The sequence below is a fragment of the Prionailurus bengalensis genome, chromosome B2, assembly GCF_016509475.1.
Source record: "Prionailurus bengalensis isolate Pbe53 chromosome B2, Fcat_Pben_1.1_paternal_pri, whole genome shotgun sequence".
Taxonomy (NCBI): domain Eukaryota; kingdom Metazoa; phylum Chordata; class Mammalia; order Carnivora; family Felidae; genus Prionailurus; species Prionailurus bengalensis.
Genome location: NC_057349.1, coordinates 92,723,440 through 92,745,270, shown reverse-complemented (window position 1 = coordinate 92,745,270; position 21,831 = coordinate 92,723,440). Strand labels below are relative to the sequence as shown.

At 34.2% G+C, this 21,831-nt stretch overlaps 1 pseudogene; it reads right to left on the bottom strand.

Moving 5' to 3' along the window:
- Positions 1–210: 210 nt before the first annotated feature.
- Positions 211–15,309, bottom strand: LOC122490514 (annotated as a pseudogene).
- Positions 15,310–21,831: the final 6,522 nt, after the last annotated feature.

Below are 21,831 nucleotides of genomic sequence, written 5' to 3'. Positions count from 1 at the left end.
TAGCACATGCCATCCTTACACGCTAAGAAGATACTGCTCATCACCATCACTTTTGTGGGATTGTACAAGTCAACCAAAGAAAGTCAGTGGAACTTGATGACTTGGACCACTTCAACCTGCACTTGGAACGTATTGTGAGCAACATTACCAAAGTAGTAGTTAAACTTAAATATCTGGATCAAGAGGAGATGAGCCTGTTCACTTAAAATCTTAATGGGGCAAGGCAACCAGAGTCTCCACGTAGTTGATGGGGAAGAAGCCTGAATGGCCATGAAGCATTCCCCTATACTAGTGCTCATCAATTTGGCTAGTGAGTTTGATGATAGCATCCTCTTTAAAACCCATTTGTCCTTCATTTTCAGGTTCAAAGTTGTACACAAATCAGCCACAGGGCTGATCCACTGTGGCACTTATGAGTGTATATGAGGGAGAAGCTTCCATTGGGCTGACTGTTGTCTCCAGCTGGAAGCTCCTGGCTCATTTGTAGTTTAGGCTGATATTCTCTTGTAGGCTAAGATGAAGCTTGTGTTATTTTTTCTTCCAGTCTGAGGGTGACTTCCAGCAGGAGCCGGACTGTCTGGTTATGGTACTCCAGATGGGTTTGCACAAGTGCAGAAAGCTGGCTCACCTGTTGAACATGTTTACCTCATCAACATCTTGAGACTAATCAAATTTCTCCAGACTCTTGTGGAGCTCTTGATTTGGAATCTTGCCTTTTCATTTCTTCTTACACTCAAAGGCCAAGTTTTGACCCTCCAACCTCTGTACATGATGCTTAATTTTCCTTAGATCACTGTCATGAAGGTTCCAAAGGAGGTCAAGTTCCACCTGACTTCCATGCACAAAAAGTCTTAAACCTCCAAAAGTTCTTGAATGACCTCCCGCCTCATCAATCGCTAGGCCAATGTTACAATCATCTCTAAGCCCTCTTCCAGACTTGATCATGGCCTCTGCCAGCAGCACTTCTGCCTGGGAATATCCTGGCTTTCCCCTGGATGAAGAATTTTGACATGGTGTTGATCACAATAAGTTTATCTCTGGAAGCTGGGATGGCTTGAAAGTATTCAATCATTTCCATCATTATTTCCATCACAGCCCTGATCCACTTTCCTCTCTATCTCTTTGAAATCATCATCTAGCTTGGTTCCTTCTGCTCCTCCAAATTTCTCACTTTTTCAGTGGCTCTGTGAATTGCTTCTTGCACCCAGCCACTGCCTACCAACAAGTTGCCAGAGGACACATGGGCATAGGTGTGGGGGCAGGTGCTGTAAAGATTCTATGGAGCTGGACAGGAGGGCTGCACAGGGCCCTTCCACAGCTCATGCCCCCACCATAGTTGTGGGTGTGGGGCACAGAGTGACATGGGACTTTGAATAATTTTAAATTTTAAACAAGCTAATATTTTTTTATTTATTTAATGAAATAAACTTATACAGAAATTACCCAAATTTATTTATGCACAGAAGTTCAATATTTGTTGAGGTTCTACCACAGTAAAGGAACTGAGTAGCTGTAAATTAATTTACACATAAGATCTCATTTAATCTTCAGAATAATATATGATTGGTTGTAAGAAGTGGGATTTACAGATGTGCTAATTGGGGCTCCAAAAATTAAGTAACTTCTCCATGTCACAGGTAGAAAGTGAAGAAACTAAGAGACAAACCCAGGACTGTGTGGTTGTAAATCCTGTTTTATTTTATTTGTTTGTCTATACAAATCCATAACTTTCCTTTAAAAATTGCTGGAGGAGATATCTCATATCAAATACTCATATTTGATTACTGTGTAGAAAGTCACAAATGACCATAACTCTGGCAGCAATAAGAAAGTACAAGATACATGGAAAATAATGCATTTGTTTAAAGTCATTGAAGGGGTGCCTGAGTCACTCAGTAAAGTGTCTGTCTTATTCTGTGGTTACAATCTCACAGTTCATGAGTTAGAGCCCCACATTGGGCTCTACACTGTCAGCACAGAGTCAGCTTCAGATCCTCTGTCTCCCTCTCTCCTGCCCTTACCCTGCTCCCTCTCAATCTCTAAAAAATAAATAAAGATTGAAAAAATAATAAAAGTTATGAAGAGTAGTAGATGCTATAGTTGGCTGCCATTTTTTTAAAGAAAAAGGTAAGCAATTCAGCCAGAAAATCAGATTTATTAGGGAATAGCAGAAGAATTGCAATTCAGGACAAGCAAACTATGATGAATCATAAGGAAGTCCAGAGAACAAAGGAGAGCATCCTTTTATAATGGAAAAGAGGACGTTGGGGAGGAGGAGAGTTGTTTCAAAGAAAAGTTCATTGGAGGAAAATGAGAGTGAGAAATGGTGGTGGTCTCTCATTGGCTGCAGGTCAGGATAGCTGGCTATTGCAGGGTATCTACAGCTTGCTGTTGCCCTAAGAGTAAATCTTCCTTCTTCCTGCTGGACTATACAAGCTACATAGAGTAGTATATGCTTGACAGCCTGACTGCAATTTTGAGTTAGGTTTCCTTTACACATTTTCATATGGTTAGTAAATTAAGTTCCAGAGATGGATGAGCCATTTGTTAGGTGATCAAAGCTTGCAGTCACTCTTAAGTCTGGGAATAATTGCCTGGTCTGGGTAAGAGGGGAAGGAGGAGTGGGTTTGACACAGGCAGGCATATGTTACTGAGATGAGAAAATAATTGAAGTGTTAATGCTAGCATAGTTTGTATGATGAATTAAAATCTGGAACAAACCCAAATGCAAAAATAAGTTTATCAGGAAAAATGAAAAAGAAAAAAATGTAGGCCTAAATCCAGTTATGTCAACTTTTACATAAAATAGAGAAGTAAAAGACAAAATTGTCATATTGAATAAAAAAGCAAGATCCACATTAAATATAGACACATATTAAATATAGAGACCTAGAAACATTGACAGTCAAAGGAGGAAACAAATATACTGTACCAAGAAATGAAATATAAAACTTGAGCTGCCTATGTCAGTATCAGACAAAATAGGCTTTCAATAATGAAATATTACCATAGATAGAAAGAGAAATTTCATAATAATAAAAAGTCAATTTGTTGGGTACATAATAATCACAATATGTGTGTATGTGGTTAATAATAGAGTTTCATAATAAATACAAATATTTGTATAAATAAAGTAGAATGAGAAATAGAAAAATACACAGTCATAGTTTGAGATTCTAGCATGTTTCTCTCATTGTTTGATTGAAAAAAGTGTACAGGGGCACCTGGGTGGCTCAGTAGGCTAAGCATCCAACTCTTGGTTTCAGTTCAGGTCATGATCTCATGGATAGTGAGCACATGTGGGGGCTCTGCACTGACAGCATGGATCCTGCTTGGGATTCTCTCTCTCTCTCTCTCTCTCTCTCTCTCTCGTTCTCTCTCTCTGCTCCTCCCCTGCTCACTCTGTTTCTAGTTCATATGGACTTTTCCTAAAGATGTACTACCTGCTGGCCAATAAAGCAATTCATGATAATTTTCAACAACAGAATTAAAATAAAATTAATTCTTAGTAAAATATCCAGAAAAGCCACAAATGTTATAGCTAAACAACACATTTATAACTAATCCATTGTTCAAAAAAGAACCCATTCATTGTTCAAAGAATTGCAGGAATAATTGCAAACTCTTTCTACTAAATGATAAAGATAATATATAAACATAAATGTATAAAGCAAGTACATGAAAACAAATTTACACTAACATTGGAAATCAAGAAATGAAGGCAGACAAATGGTAGATATTTTTTGAGGTTGATTCTATAAACAATTCATGAAAAATTATACAACTCTAGCAAGTTAATATAAAAAAGAGAAAAGAAACAAAAATTGTTTATAAGAATAATGAAATAGTAATATAAATCCTTCAGATTTTAAGTATAGGCAAAGAAAAATTTATAAATAACCTTAAATCAATAAATTTGACAACTTAAACTATATTGACACAGTCACTGAAAGAAATTTACAAATATTAACACACACTCCCAAATCAGAATAGCCTTATGTTTAAAAAAAAAAAAAATGAATGTGATTTAAAAGCAGCTACAAGAAAATGGTCTCTCAAGGAAAACTCCAGGGATAGATAGTTTTAATTATAAATTCTAACACGCATCAAAAAAAAAAAAGAAAAAGTTTACACACTATTCTTAGAAAGTATAAGCAGAGAGCAAAGTTTTCTACTTGTTTACTTGTCTACTTGTTTACTTGTCTACTTGTTTACTTGTTTCTACTTGTTCTACTTGTTTATTGAAGCCAAAGCAACTATGATAACACAATTCAATAAAGATTTTATAAGAAAAAAGTTACATAGCAAAATCCCCCATAATATAATGCAGAAATCTTTTACTAAAACATTATAAAATCACATTCATCAAGAAATTGGGGCTCCTGTGTTGCTCAGTCAGTTAAGCATCCAACTTCAGCTCAGGTCATGATCTCACAGCCTGTGAGTTCAAGCCCCACATTGGGCTCTGTGCTAACAGCTCAAAGCCTTGAGCCTGCTTTGGATTCTATGTCTCCCTCTCTCTCTCTGTCCCTCCCTCACTCCTGATCTCTCTCTCTTTCTCTCTCTTTCAAAAATGCATAAAACATTTAAAACATTAAAAAAATAAATAAAGAAAAATAATAATACACCAAGACTAACTGGGGGTTCATCTTGTGAATACAGATAAAATCCTGAACAAATTTTAGCAAAAAATTTTTGACAATATATAAAAAGGATAATATAGTATAATCAAGCAGAGTTTATCCTGTGAGTATAAAATTGTTTTAACATAAACCAAACATTGATTTATGTTAATATTAACATAAAAATATTTGAAATTAAAACTATGGAAGTTAATATCTATGCCAAAGAGAAAAAAGAAAATCTCAATAGATGTGGGAAAAAGCATTTGACAACTTTTTAATACCCATGCTTTGATAAAAACTAACAGCAAGCTAGAAATGTAAAAAAAATTCCTAAATCCAATAAAGGGCACACACAAACACCTACATTTAACACCAAACATAAATCATGAAGTATTAGACCCTCTCCCTCTAAGGTCAGAAGTCAAATAAGGCTGTCCATTCTTCTCACCTCTATTCAGCATTGTACCTGCAGGTCCTGTTCATGCCATAAGGCATGAAGAAGGAACAAAAGACATAGATTGAGAAGAAAGAAAGAAAACATGTTTTATTCACAAAAGGGAAGATGGCTCATATAGAAAATCCTAAAGAATATACAATTAGACTACTAAAACTAATAAGTGAATTTATCAAGGTCACAGATAAAAGATCAGTAAACAAAACTACATGCATTTCAATATATTAACAGCAGTTGTATTTATGGATACCAAAAGCAATTTATTTACATTAGTGACAAAAAGAAAATGGACATTAATTTAACAAAATATGTGAAATATCTCTGCATTGGAAATTATAAAACATTGCTGAGATATACAATGTCCATGGATTAAACGATGGAGTATTGTTAAAAACTCAATTCTCTGTAAATTGATGTACAGGTTTAATTTTAGCAATTCTAAACTAAATCTCTGAGGGCATGTTTAACGGAAATGTTTGGGTGCTTTTAAAGTATATGTGAAAATGTGAAAAATCAAGAGTCATGAAAGAGTCTTGAAATAGAAAAACCATGGTTAGAAGACCAACTCAATACATAATAAGAGGCAACAATTAACAAAACAGTATGGTATTTAAATATAAAAATATTTAAATGGAACAATGGAACAAAATAGAGTGTATAAAATTAGACCCACACTTTTATAATTAATTGATTTCCCATATATGCATCAAATTATTCAATAGAAGAAGAAAAGTTTTTCAATGATGGCTGTTAGAACTAGATAACTATGTTTAAATAAATGAATCTCAACCCCTATTTCACATGATAATAAAATTAATTTTAAAATACATCAAACATAACAACTAAAAATACAAGTATCCTAGAAGAAAACATATGGGGATTATCTTCTCAACCATATGCATAGGGAAAATTTCTCAAGACACAGAAAGAAATAATAATTAAAGTAAATACAATGATAAATAAAATTTTAAAATAGTAAAAACATCATCAAAACAACATGAAGTACATTAAAAATGTTTTTGTTTTCTACTATGAAAATAATTTGAAGTAGTTCTAATAATTTGCGTAATTGGTTAATATAAAGAGCTATAAGCATTGATTCTTCTCTGTAAAAGAGCTTCAGAATACTAACAAGAAAATATTTAGCTATATTAACTCTTAAGTTCAAATGGTTACATCTATTCTAAAATACTATGTATATTCCATTAGAAACCTAGCAGAATCTAGACAAAAATATTAATAAGATTATTGATAGTGTCAATGATTTTATCTCTATTTCCTAAAATCTTCAATCAGATTTGAGTATATAATTGTTAGAATACTCATCTTTATGTTGATCTATACATACAGATCCTCTGTTTATAAGTGTTTAACTTTCATATTTGGTACTCAGAGTAGAATGTGGTTTTACTTCTCCTGTGAGTTTCCCCTGTCAGAAATACATTATCCTCTCCAAAACTGTCAGGCAGAGTGCTATGATAATGAAAGGTATCTATTTTTCAGTTATATTATATGTAACAAACTCTATTGGAGAAAAAAAAAACAGTAAATAAGCAGTTCATGATACACAGGCTACATTTATCTAGAGGGGCTTTCTATTTTCCAGAATTATTAATTTAGAACTGTCCATTTATTACAAAATATCAAATTAATTTGTTAATTGAATGTTACCTTCAAATTTAAAACAATTACAAGGAAGGAAGGGGAGAGATCATACAATGGTTATGTCCAGCTGGTTTGTTTTTCATAGGAATCAATGTAAAAACCTTTAGTGTGGTGGTGACTAATAGCTTAGACACTGAAGCAGACTGCTACAGGCCAATCTAGACTAGTTATGTCAACTTAGACCAGTCATTAGCCTCCCTGTCTCCGTTTCAAATCTATAAAATGTGAAAATAATCATGCCTATCTCATACATTTCTTGAGAGGATTAAATGGATTAATGTAAGTCAAGGTCTTAGAATAGTTCCTGAAGCAGAGAAAATGGCAAATGATTTTTCTTTTACTTTAAAAAAAATTTTTTTTTCAACGTTTATTTATTTTTGGGACAGAGAGAGACAGAGCATGAATGGGCGAGGGGCAGAGAGAGAGGGAGACACAGAATCGGAAACAGGCTCCAGGCTCTGAGCCATCAGCCCAGAGCCCGACGTGGGGCTCAAACTCACGGACCGCGAGATCGTGACCTGGCTGAAGTCGGACGCTTAACCGACTGCGCCACCCAGGCGCCCCTCTTTTACTTTTAGTAACAAAAAAGCATGAACATATTTTTTTTCAATACGTGTGAGAAATATCTACATTTAGAAAGCCTAAAATTTATCCTAAACACCTTGGCTATTTAGATCAAATTACATAAAGATTAAAGGTATTTCTTGAATTAATAATTTGCATTACTTAGTAATTTTTACATAAAAATGTAAAGTAATAATGTTAAAATAGAGAAAGCAATGTTTAAATAAAAAAATAAGCAAATGACAATGGCCTCATATGAAAAAGAATATGCAAAATTCAAACCATCTCATAAACTCAATAGCATGAATATACTGGACATCATTTTAGTTTTAAGTTTGGGAATTAATTTTGTCATGCAAATAAATAATTTTGTGGCAACTTTTCTCAAGTTTGCTCAGACACACCAAGAATTTATTTAGTGAAACGAAGTCCAAACAATATGTTTTACAGAGTATTTCCATATAGATGTATGCAACTGAGGCCAAAAATATATTTTTTTTCATATTTATATTTATATGAGGAAAATACACTAATCAATCACTATAGTCATGGCTATAGAGGGAATATTGTAAGATTATTTTCACTATGGGAGACGTTATGTGATTTTCCCCCTGAAATTCATTAGAACATGCTTTAAAAAAGTTGAAATATGGCAAGTGTCAATGAACAGCATTTAAAGGGAAGTGGATTTCAGTTCAAGACTAGGCAGAACAATATTACATGTGACAACAATTACTTCATTTACCTAACTAATGTTTGCAGTTGTTTTATTTGAGATGGTGAGATCACTTGTCAGAAAGTTTTGGAGGGTTTCACACACTTAGACAAGGGTGGGATTTAGCTAGATACCACTAATATTCTTTAAAGCAGTCTGTTCTGTAAATTTGGATGAACAATTAACACAATTACATTGTTAACATAGAGACAATTAGTATAACTTATTTAAGGAATATGACTTAGCATGTTTAATAACAAAAATAATAATGTCTTATTTCTGTTTCTATTACAAATTAGATAAAATGAACTGCATAGATATGTATTGAAGCTGCTACTGTTAAATCAAACAATAATAAAATTTTACTTGTATATTTATTTGTGTAAATACACCACAAGGGCCATTCAGGTACAGTGTGTGTGTTTGTATATATGTAAAATTATATATATATGTTAAACATATATAAAAACATATATATAAACATATATATATATTTTATATATATATTATATATATATATAAAATCTCTACACGCTACGAAGTACACACATATATAATCACTACCCTATATTTCCTATAATAAGTTTACTACAGTACATTAGTGTCCTGGTCTTTCCATAACCAAAAATGCATACAAGTATTTCTCTTAGGCATTCTTTGGACTTTTGGCTGGCTGATTTGCTCCCTAGGTTTTCTCTATCCCATATTTGAGGCCATTTTTAATTGTTATTGAACAATCAAAGTCCTTACCAAGAAAAGAGTAAAGGAACATAGTAAATGAACATTTTTTAACCAACAAATTAAGCTTTTACATCACACAAATTGGTCTTGCCACATGATTGTCACAGATACACCCTTTATAACATTATCCTGGGAGTGGAAATAGCAAGGAGACAACTATAACCACATAAAAGTTCTAAGTCAACAAACTGTACAAAGATTATGCCATTGGAGTGTTCCCAAATTTTCTCTTGAGGCATAAAACTCCAAAAATATGTTATTTTCTGCTAAAAGATGGTAAATACTGAGAAAAAAAAAAACAAAACTATTGACATTTTCTCCTATCATCTATGTTATTCTTAGCATGAAATTAGAGTGGGATTGTTGTTGGGAAGTTATAATTTATTAAGAATATAAACAACAATGTGAAATCATCCAAGGTTCTACTATTCTGACATGGTTGTTTTTAACCATTTTTCTAATTTCCTTTCATAAATACTTATACTGTATATTATGTATTGCATGATCTCTTAACTATCCTTAAGTTATCAGTTCTTTTTTTATGTAAATAACTGTCCATTAGAATTATTTTTACAGCAAATTGAAGATAATGCCATTTAAGATTAGCTGTAATTACACTGCATATTCATAACCAATGTTAGTGCTTTAATAAGTTTTATAAATGTCCTCCTTTATTCATTACACAAGCGTTTGTTGAGCACTGAGTGTGCACCAAGAAGGTACTAAGTTCAGGGAATTTCATGGCAATTAAGATAATTGCTAAGAGGGTAGCATAACTTGTATGTTAAAAGTTCTTATACACACAAAAATAATGATTATTTATTATAATACATAAGTAAAGTGGAATGAAACTTTTGGAGGTGAAAGATATTTATGGCATAGATTGTGGTGATGGTTTCAAGGTATTCGCTTATCTCCAAACTCACCAAATTGTATACATTAAATATGTACAGCTTTTGTATGACAATCATACCACAATAAAGTGTTTTTTTAAAAAACACAAACATGACTTTACTCTCATTGAGTTTATTGAATAATGAAAGATAAGACAAGTTATTTAGAAATTGCAATACAAAGTGACAAGGACTATGGAAAGATGAGCAGTATGTTGACCAAATAGAATGAATAATTTTATCTCTGCCCCCACATCCAAAACCCCTTTGAAATGATAAAAAGATTAAGAAAAACTCATTAGAGTACTGGGATGGGGCCATTAGTGAATGTGAGAAGTTAAAGTATTTGTAGAAAATACTAAGATGTTAGAGGAGAAGGGAAAGAGGAACCAAAAAAGAAACCAAAAGTCCAATCTAAAATTTGAAAAGATTTCTAAGAAATTGAACATCGTTCTCAACAGAGCCCAGAAAAAATTCCAAGTGTAAAGACAACAACAACAACAACAACAACTGTAACAACCAAAACAAGGTGCAGAATTAACCCAAAGGGATAAATATTAGGCTAATTAAGCTACTACCTGAAAAGATATCTGGCAAATTATGCTTTCTTTATCAGGAACATTTAAAGCAGCAAGTTGGAAATTTATCCTGTAATAAGTCAACGGATCAATCAATAAAAAGTAATGCATTAGAAAAATTCAAATATCAGAGTGCCTGGCTGGCTCAGTCGGTTAAATACCTGGCTTTGGCTCAGGTCATGATCTCAAGGTTCATGGGTTCAAGCCTCACGTCAGGCTCTCTGCTGACAACTCAGAGCCTGGAGCCTGATTCAGATTCTGTGTTTCCCTCTCTCTCTGCCCCTCTTTTGCTCATTCTCTGTCTCTCTCTGTCTCTCAAAAATAAATAAACATTTAAAAAATTAAAAATTCAAATATTTATCAGGTTGGAGACTGAATTGACAAATGATGGTATATCAACAAAAGGGGGTATTTTTCAGCAGTAAATAAAGACAAAATACTAAATGTAACAACATTGGGGCGCCTGGGTGGCGCAGTTGGTTAAGCGTCCGACTTCAGCCAGGTCACGATCTCACGGTCCGTGAGTTCAAGCCCCACGTCGGGCTCTGGGCTGATGGCTCAGAGCCTGGAGCCTGTTTCTGATTCTGTGTCTCCCTCTCTCTCTGCCCCTCCCCCGTTCATGCTCTGTCTCTCTCTGTCCCAAAAATAAATAAACGTTGAAAAAAAAATTTTAAATGTAACAACATGACTGATCTCAAAAACAGGGGAGGGTGGGTGATGGGTATTGAGGAGGGCACCTTTTGGGATGAGCACTGGGTGTTGTATGGAAACCAATTTGACAATAAATTTCATATATTGAAAAAAAAATCTTAAAAACATGTCCAATGGAAAAAAATAACAGAGTACATATGAAGTTAGAGACTAATTAAATTAATCTGAGGTGAAGATCACCAGTAGAGTGGCCACTTTGTTATGAAAGGAGATTGGGGAGGAAGGGGCTTGAGGGATATTTCTGAGGAGATGGAAATGTACATAAGTCTGTCAGTCACATAGGTATATGCATTTGTAACACTCATTGAACAGTACACTTGGTTTATGTGTTTTACTGTATTTCAATTACACCAATAAATGAATAATAAACTCATCTTTCAATATGAAAAAACTTGGAAACTAATCAATTTAATCATGATATCTGGAAAAATAGTGACAATCCTATCTAGCAACATAAAAATAAACTAAAGAAAGAGAATGGCGGGGCACCTGGGTGGCGCAGTCGGTTAAGCATCCGACTTCAGCCAGGTCATGATCTCACGGTCCATGAGTTCGAGCCCCGCGTCAGGCTCTGGGCGGATGGCTCGGAGCCTGGAGCCTGTTTCCGATTCTGTGTCTCCCTCTCTCTCTGCCCCTCCCCCGTTCATGCTCTGTCTCTCTCTGTCCCAAAAATAAGTAAAAAACGTTGAAAAAAAAAAAAAGAGAATGGCAACCAGTTTAAGAAGCAACGGGAAGAAAATAAATTCTAATTAAGACTAAATAAATGTATAGTTCTTAATGTGCAATTTTATGATAATGTTGTGACATATTAGGAAGAAGATACTGTGGTCATTAAAATTTTGTATACTGAACAGTTATGGTCATCAAATTACAAAGAATAATTATGTAATGAGTTTTTTTCAACAAAATCAATAGGAAGAATTAATCAACAAGACTATATAATATTCAAAAATTCACTTAAAGTATTTTCCAAAACCTGTCACATAGTTACATAATTGGACCTTGTATTAAGTCAAAATTTTAATAATTTACAAAACAAAACAAATACTATATAGCATAGTCATGGAGTACAAAAATCTTTCCCAGGCAAAATGCAAAATCACTTCAAAAGCCTTGAAGGAACATTAAAACTTCTGCCTGAGAAAAGACATTATAAGTGAAGTTAAATGACAAGCAGAAGAGGGAGAATACATGTATTTTCTATGTACAATAAACAAAATGTCTTATCAATAATATATGAGGAACTCCTTTAGATCAGTAAAAAATATGATAAATAACAGAAATAGAAATAAATGATGAAAAGTATAAAAGAGGCTATCCTGAAGAAAAAAGTAAATATATTTCATAGAGATATATTAAAATATTATTAATTTCATGACAAAAAATGGGATCTTGTTCAAAATTTTCTGGGCTATTCTTAGCCCCTTAATCTGCAATATTAATTTTAGAATTAATGTGTTAACTTCCACAAATTATATAATAATGTTTTGGGTTGAATTTGATTTATGGGTAACAGTATAATGTGGAAATAATTGACATCTGTACAATGTTAAGGCTTTATTCAGACTTTCTGACAGTGAACAAAAGTTTTCATTTTTATTTATATGTTTTTCTGACTTTTTTTATTATTTGTATTGACTTTTTAACTTACCACTTTTTAGATCTTTTAAATTATTTAAGATTAGTGGTTAGTTGGCTCTGTTGGGATTTATTACTATGTGATCATATTTCATATAATATGTAAATAACAACTGTTTTCCTCCTAGCTTATTAACCTTATTTATTCATTTTGCTGTTTTGCATTAGCAATAAATGAATAGTAGAACAATAATGAATAGTAACACTAGTAAGGGCAAATGTTGCCTTGATGCTGACTCTAACAGGAATGTACCAAATACTTTGTGGTATAGAGATTTAAGCTAACCCACTACTTTTGAATTCATAAATATCTTCAAGAAGATATAAATACCATATTTTAATATCAGAATATTTTTAAAAATTATATCTTGTATAATATTTTGAATTTTGAGAAAAAATGACTATATTTGACACATCAGAACAGATATATGGCTTATTTTGTTTTAATTTTTCTTGTACTAAAAACACTGTAATCATTTATATATCTAAGCAAATATTTGAGGTAGTGACAGCAACATGGTTTTGATTTATAACATATCATTCATTCAGTGCATATCAAAGAGTTTTAGAATATATTCATATAACAAGTATGACTCAAATATAAGTGAGAGGTGATATGTGTTCAAAAATAAAATAACTAATAAAGGGTTTTTATCATACAAAGAAAATTATAACACTATTTTTAAGTTTCTATATATAATACTATACTAAAACCATATTGGTAGATATGAATCTTACTGGGGTACCCAAAGCAATTATTGAATAATGCACAGATAAAACAAAGCACTATGATAAGTTATTGTGGGAAGTTATTGTGGATATAAGACTTGTGTTTCCAAATGGGTCAAAGATATTATGATGGCAATTTCTTATGTCTATGTAACATATATTTATTAAATTATCAGTTCTTAATATTAAAATAAATATGTATCATTAAAGAACAATATGATTAAAGAGGCAGATATATTTATTTATTTATTTATTTATTTATTTATTTATTTGAGAAGCAGTGATTCTCTGCTGTAAAAGAACTAAAATGGATACTTTTCTGTTGATCAGAACGTGAAACTGAAGGGAGAGAAGTAAAATGAGAAATAACAACGGTTACTGCTCTGAGGGCTCCTAATTCTCCTGAAAAATGAGAAAAGAAATGGTAGAGTTATCTTTAAAGATGGGGTTATACTTCACTTATAAATGTTCATTATAAAAATATCTCTTTAAAAGTCAACAGAAAAGTAAAAAAATGGGAGAAATAATAAGCAATGAAAATACAGGTATCTCCCACGGATATAAGGTCACATTATACCACTCTGCCTTCACAAAAGACCTTCAGTACAAGTTTTCCCTGCTATCTGAAATAAATCAAAAGGATAAAAGGCAAAAAGCAAAAATAGCTTTCAGAGTTTAGTTTGCAGTGAGCCATTACAGAGGCAGCCCGGACCCCAAGTAGTGAGAGTGGCGTCACCAAGTGCCTTCCCTGGGAACTACACTCAGCATCTCAGCATCAAGCTGCCAGAGTTTGAATGGTGTCTGTGAGCCTCTGTGCTTTATCTTGATTTATTTTATGCATCTGTTAGCAAGATGTGGCCTAACGGATCAGAAAAGCCTAAGAGAGGTTAATTTTTCGTGCTTGGAATGCTCAAAACTTTTTCCATATAAATTAATGGTAATTGCTTAATTTTACACCATTTCAGCTTAGAAAATTTTCATAAGAATGCTCCACTTTGAGATAGTGGGAAAAACTTGTAGTACATAAAAGTTTAGTATTCAGCACAACTGTAACAAATCAACGTGTAAAATAACATAAATAACCAAATAGGAAATCAGGCAAAAGAAACGTATTTCACATATTATGAATAGGATTGCCAATAATACTATAAGGGTGGATTCATTGATATGAAATTTGTTTTAGTTTACTTCATATTTATATGTAGGTTTCATGTGTATTAGTAATGCATGATCAGAATTTAAAAATATATATTTGCTAGTATATCCATAATGAATGGTATTATAAATATAAATAGCACGACTTACACCATTTATTTTTCAGTTTCTTAAGAAGATTATTTGAAGTATTTTCTTGGAATAAGATTCAAAAAAGAAAGCCAGGCTGGGGCTCCTGGGTGGCTCAGTCAGTTAAGCATCTGACTTTGGCTCAGGTTATGATCTCATGGTTCTTGAGTTTGAGCCCCACGTCAAGTTCTGTGCTGACAGCTCAGAGCCTGGAGCCTGCTTCTGATTCTGTATCTCCCTCTCTCTCTCTGTCCCTCCCCCATTTGTGCACCCTCTCTCTCTCTCAAAAATAAATAAACATTAAAAAATTAAAAAAAAAGAAAGTCAGGCTGACCGAAGGTGAGCTCTACTAAATAAGGAAAAATTATGGTATTTATTCACAACCAGACTAATGAAAGTTTCTTTCATCTTAACCAAAATGAGATCATTGAAAAAATAAGTGAAATCGTTCTTTAAATTCAGAGAAGAATACTAGAAAAGGCAGAACATTAAGTCGATCAAATATTGTCTATAATTCTTTTCTAAATCAATTATTTTAAATGATTGTACAATATCCTATTAGGGATAATATCAGGGCAGATTTTTTCAAGATCCTAGATGATGCTCCTGCTTCTATTTTAGGCACTTCAGGTTTGATACGTACCCTGCAATAAGCAGGAGGCATAGGAGAATGGCGCTTGGGAGAGAAATTCCAGATTTCAGTTGTGAACATGATGAATTTGAGGTTCCTTCCTAATATCCAGAGAGTTGTGTCTAATGCATTATTCAATATTCCATTCCCAAATCTAGGAGAAGCTATAATGCAAAGGCAGATTTGGGAGGAGTTAAAAAATGGATGAAAATTGAAGCCATGGAAATCAATGAGACAGCCCAGGAAATATATGTGGTATTAAGATGAGGACTTAGCAGAGACATTTAGGAAATACAAATCAATGTTTGGGGGAAAAAAAGAGGTTTTAAAAAATGTTTCTGCAAGGGGAGGAGCCAAGATAACAGAACAGCATGGAAGTTTTTGTGTGTTGCACATCCATGAAATACAGTCAGACCAACACTAAACCATCCTACAGACCTAGAAAACTGATTGGAGGATTAATACAACAATCTGCACAACCTGAACCACAGAATTCCTCAGGTATGCGGGGCAGAGAGGTGAATTTGGGGAGCGAGAAGCCACGAAAGGTAGCAGAGAGGGGACAGAGTCTGGGGAGGTGGGGAGAATATGGGAAAAGCACCCCTCCCCAAAAGCAGCTGGAGAGAAAGTGGAAAATTGGAAACAGCCACAGGGACTAAACTAAAAAGGGAGAAAGGAGAAAGGAGAGGGTTTTAAATTCCGCTAAGACTGCAAACAAGGGGAGTGCAAAGGCTGCATCTCTGCAGCTCGATACCTTGTGGTACTCTGGTGGAAGGGTGAATCCCCAGGAACAGAGTGGGGTCCAGGAGGTTCTCAGGCCACACAGGGGAAAGCGGTTCCACTGCTGGAAGGACATTTTGTAGAGACTGTTGAAAGCACCTGGTCCCAGCAGACCCCAGAAAATGGCCACATTCGCTGGTGCTGGAACAAGGTCCTTAAGGGTGAAACCTGGTGCTAGATGTGTGTTGTGATTTTCCGTAATCCCTGAAACACTGCTGCTACACTGTCTCATGATTTTTTCTGGGGTGGGCTGGAACCTAGCCGCAGTCTCGGGGCACTGGCAGCAGCAGGGTCCAGCAAGAATTCCTGGGTGCAGCCGACATTCGGCCATTGCTCATTCGGCCATTGCTCAGTGAGACCCTCCCACAGAGGGGTGGAACCAGTCAAAACCACAGTCCTTCAGAAGTAAGCACCCAGGGAAAACAGCCACATCTGAGACAAAACTTGGGAGAGAGGTACTGCCTGGGGCCTGGTCAAGGAGAGTGAAAAAGCAGGGAGTGAACTAGAGCTGAAGACAGAGGGCAGGTGCGCGATTGTTGATCTGGGAGAACAGACTGGGTAGCTGGGTGGTGCCATTTTTTACCGCTCCCGTACATGCGCATAGGCACCTACAAGCACCACAACAATCCACCCCAGTAGGCTGGCAGCGCCATCTAGTGGACAGCGGAGCTGTTACACTGAGCACTGCCCACCTGGGCCAACTTGGCTCTTCAAGAACCCAAGTCTCACTACTGGCTTAATTAATGGACTATAAAGAGCTACATAGCCTGACTTCTAGGGGAAAATGAAGTAATTTCAGTCCTACTTCAATCTGTTAGCAGGTTCATCTATTCAATTTTCTTTCTTCTTTTTTCTTTTTCTTTTTCTCTTTCATAATTCTTTTCTTTTTCTTGATTTAGTCTACTTCAATGTATCACCATTTCAAATTTGCAAGCAATTTCCTTTTTTTCTTTCTCTTTCTTTTTTCTCTTTTTCATTTCCTTTCTTTTTCTTGAATGCAGAAAGAGAAAAACTTCATTTTTACTTTCAATTTCTATTACAAATGTTTTTATTTAATTTTTATTACTATATTTTTGCTTTTATGTAAATTTTTTCAAATTCTATTTTACTTCCATCATTTTATTTTAATCTACTATAGTGTATTCACTTTTTCAAATTTTCAAATGATTTCTTTTTCTTTTCTTTATTCTTTTTTATCTTTTTTCTTTTTTTCATTTTTTTCTAAATACAGAAAAAGAAAAAAATCATATTTTTTAATTTTTATAAAATATATGTTTCTTTAATTTTTTTCTACTATATTCTTTACTTTTGTATATATTTTTTCAAATTTTATTTTACCTCCATCATCTCATTTTAGTCTACTTCAGTGTATTCATTTTTTCAAATTCTCAAATGATTACTTTTTTTTTCTCCTCCCCTTTTTTTTCTAATCTGTCAAACAACTTTCAACACCCAGACCAAAACACACCTAGGATCTAGCAGCATCTATTCGATTTGTGTGTGCGTGTGTGTGTGTGTGTGTGTGTGTGTGTGTGTTTAAGTTTAATTTTAATATTTTTTAATTTTAATTTTTTTATTTTCAATTTTTCTACCACATTAATTCCTTTTTTCCTTTCCAAATGACAAAATGAGGGAATTCACCCAAAAAGAAAGAGCATGAAGAAATGACAGCCAAGGATTTAACCAACACAGATACAAGCAAGAAGACTGAACCAGAATTTAGAATCATGATAATAAGAATACTAGTTGGAGTCGAAAATAGATTAGAATCCCTTTCTGCAGAGATAAAAGAAGTAAAAAATACCCAGAGAAATTAAAAATGCTATAACTGAGCTCCAATCATGGATAGATGCAGAAACGGCAAGGATGGACAAGGCAGAACAGAGAATCAGCGATATAGAGGATAAACTTATAGAGAATAACAAAGCAGAAAAAAAGAGGGAGATTAAGGCAAAAGAGCACAATTTAAGAATTAGAGAAATCAGTGACTCATTAAAAAGGAAGAACACCAGAATCATAGGGGTCCCAGAAGAGGAAGCGAGAGAAATAGGGGTAGAAGGGTTATGTAAGCAAATCATAGCAGAAAACTTTCCTCACCTGGGGAAAGACACAGATCAAAATCCAAGAAGCACAGAGAACCCCCATTAGATTCAACAAGAAGCAACCATCAACAAGACATATCATAGTCAAATTCATAAAATACACAGGCAAAGAGAGAATCATGAAAGCAGCAAGGGAAAAAAGCCCCTAACCTACAAGAGAAGACAGATCTGGTTTGCAGCAGACCTATCCACAGAAACTTGGCAGGCCAGAAAGTGGTGGCAGGACATACTCAACGTGCTGAATCAGAAAAATATGCAGCCAAGAATTCTTTATCCAGCAAGGCTGTCATTCAAAATACAAAGAGATATAAAAACTTTCCCAGACATACAAAAATTAAAAGTTTGTGACCACTAAACCAGCCCTGCAAGAAATTTTAAGGGGGACTTCTTGAGGGGAGAAAAGATGGAAAAAAATATATATATATATATTTATATATATATTAAAAAATATATATATTTATATATATATTTATATATATTATATAATATATAATATATTTATATATTATATATATTATATATAATATATAATATATTTATATATTTTATATATATATATATATACCAAAAGCAACAAAGATTAGAAAGGACCAGAGAACACTACCAGAAACTCCAACTCTACAAGCATCATAATGGCAATAAATTCATATCTTTCAGTACTCACTCTAAATGTCAGTGGACTCAATGCTCCAATCCAAAGACATAGGGTAACAGAATGGATAAGAAAACAAGATCCATCTATATGCTGTTTACAAGAGACCCACTTTAGACCTAAAGACACCTTCACATTGAATGTAAGGGGATGGAGAACAATCTATCATGCTAATTGTCAACAAAAGAAGGCCGGAGTACCATACTTATATCAGACAATCTAGACTTTAAAATAAAGACTGTATCAAGAGATGCAGGAGGGCACTATATCATAATCAAGGGGACTAACCACCAAGAAGACCTAACAGTTGTAAACATTGATGCACCATGTGTGAAAGCACCCAAATATATAAATCAATTAATCACAAATATAAAGAAACTCATCGATAGTAATACCATAATAGTAGGATACTTCAACACCCCACTCACAGAAATCGACAGATCATCTTATCAAAAAATCAACAAGGAAACAATGGCTTTGGATGACACACTGGACCAGATGGACTTAACAGATATATTCGGAACATTTCATCCTAAAGCAGCAGAATATACATTCTTCTCCAGTGCACATGGAATGTTCTCCAGAATAGACTACATGCTGGGACACAAATCAGCCCTAAGTAAATACAAAAAGATTGAAATCATACTGTGCATATTTTCAGATCACAACACTATGAAACTAGAAATCAACCACAAGAAAAAATGTGGCAAGGTAACAAATACTTGGAGACTGAAGAACATCCAACTAAAGAATGAATGGGCTAACCAAGCAGTTAAAGAGGAAATTAAAAAGTATATGGAAGTCAATGAAAATGATAACACCACAACCCAAAACCTCTGGGATGCAGCAAAGGCAGTCATAAGAGGAAAGTATATAGCAATCCAGGCCTTCCTAAAGAAGGAAGAAGGATCTCAGATACACAACCTAACCTTATGCCTTAACGAACTGGAAAAAGAACACCAAATAAAACCCAAAGCCAGCAGAAGAAAGGGAATAATAAAGATTATTTATTATTAATGATATTGAAATCAATGCTATCTGAACCAAAAAACAGTAGAACAGATCAATGAAGCCAGAAGTGGGTTCTTTGAAAGAAGTAAGAAAATTGATAAACCACTAGCCAGTTTGATCAAAAAGAGAAAGGTAAGGGCCCAAATAAATAAAATCAAGAATGAAAGAGGAGAGATCACAACCAACACAACAGAAATGAAAACAATAATGAGAGAATATTATGAGCAATTATATGCCAATAAAATGGGTAATCTGGAAGAAATGGAAAAATTCCTAGAAACATATACACTACCAAAACTGAAACAGGAAGAAATAGAAAATTTGAATACACCTGTAACCAGTAAGGAAATTAAATTAGTAATCAAAATCTTCCAAAAAACATGAGTCCATGGCCAGATGGCTTTCCAGGGGAATTCTACCAAACATTGAAAAAAGAGTTAACACCTACTCTCTTGAAGCTGTTCCAAAAAATATAAGTGGAAGGAAAACTTCCAAACTCTTTCTATGAATCCAGCATTACCTTGATTCCAAACCAGACAGTTACCCCACTAAAAAGGAGAACTATACACTAATTTCCCTGCTGAACATGGATGCAAAAATCCTCAACAAGATATTAGCCAACTGGATCCAACAATACATTAAAAATATTATTCACCACGACCAAGTGGGATTTATACCTGGGATGCAGGGCTGGTTCAATATCCACAAAACAATTAACATGATTCATCACATCAATAAAAGAAAGGACAAGAACCATATGATCCTCTCAATAGATGCAGAGAAAGCATTTGACAAAATACAGCATCCTTTCTTGATAAAATCCCTCAAGAAAGTAGTGATACAAGGAGCATACCTCGAGATCATAAAAGTCATATATGAACGACCCAACGCTAATATCATCCTCAATGGGGAAAATCTGAGAGCTTTCCCCCTAAGATCAGGAGCAAGACAGGGATGTTCACTCTCACCACTGTTATTCAACATAGTATTGGAAGTCTTAGCCTCTGCAGTCAGACGACACAAAGAAATAAAAGGCATCCAAATTGGCCAGAGGGAGGTCAGACTTTCACTCTTCACAGATGACATGATACTCTATATGGAGAACCCAAAAGATTCCACTAAAACACTGTTAGAACTGATTCATGAATTCAACAAATTTGCAGCATATAAAATCAATGCACAGAAATCAGTTGCATTCCTATACACCAACAATGAAACGACAGAAGGAGAAATCAAGGAATTGATCCCATTTACAGTTGCACAAAAAACCATAAAATACCTAGTAATAAATCTCACCAAAGAGGTGACAAATCTATATACTGAAAACTATAGAAAGCTTATGAAAGAAACTGAAGAAGACACAAAAAAATAGAAAAAGATTCCATGCTCCTGGATAGGAAGAATATATTGTTAAAATGTCGATACTACCCAAAGCAATCTACATATTCAATGCAATCCCTATCAAAGTAACACCAGCATTCTTCACAGAGCTAGAAAAAAATAATCCTAAAATTTGTATGGAACCTAAAAAGGCCCCAAATAGCCAAAGCAATCTTGAAAAAGAAAACCAAAGCAGGAGGCATCACAATCCCATACTTCAAGCTATACTACAAAGCTGTAATCATCAAGACAGTATGGTACTGGCACAAGAACAGATACTCAGATCGATGTAACAGAATAGAGAACCCAGAAATGGACACACAAACATATGGCCATCTAATCTTTGACAAAGCAGGAAAGAATATCCAATGGAATAAAGACAGTCTCCTCAGCAAGTGGTGCTGGGAAAACTGGACAGCGACATGCAGAAGAATGACCCTGGACCACTTTCTTACACCATACACAAAAATAAACTCAAAATGGATGAAATGTAAGACAGGAAGCCAACAGAATCCTCCAGGAGAAAGCACAAAAAACTTCTTTGATCTTGCCCGCAGCAACTTCTTACTCAACATGTCTCTGGAGACAAGGGAAACAAAAGCAAAAATGAACTACTGGGACCTCATCAAAATAAAAGTCTTCTGCACAGCGAAGGGAACAATCAGCAAAACTAAAAGG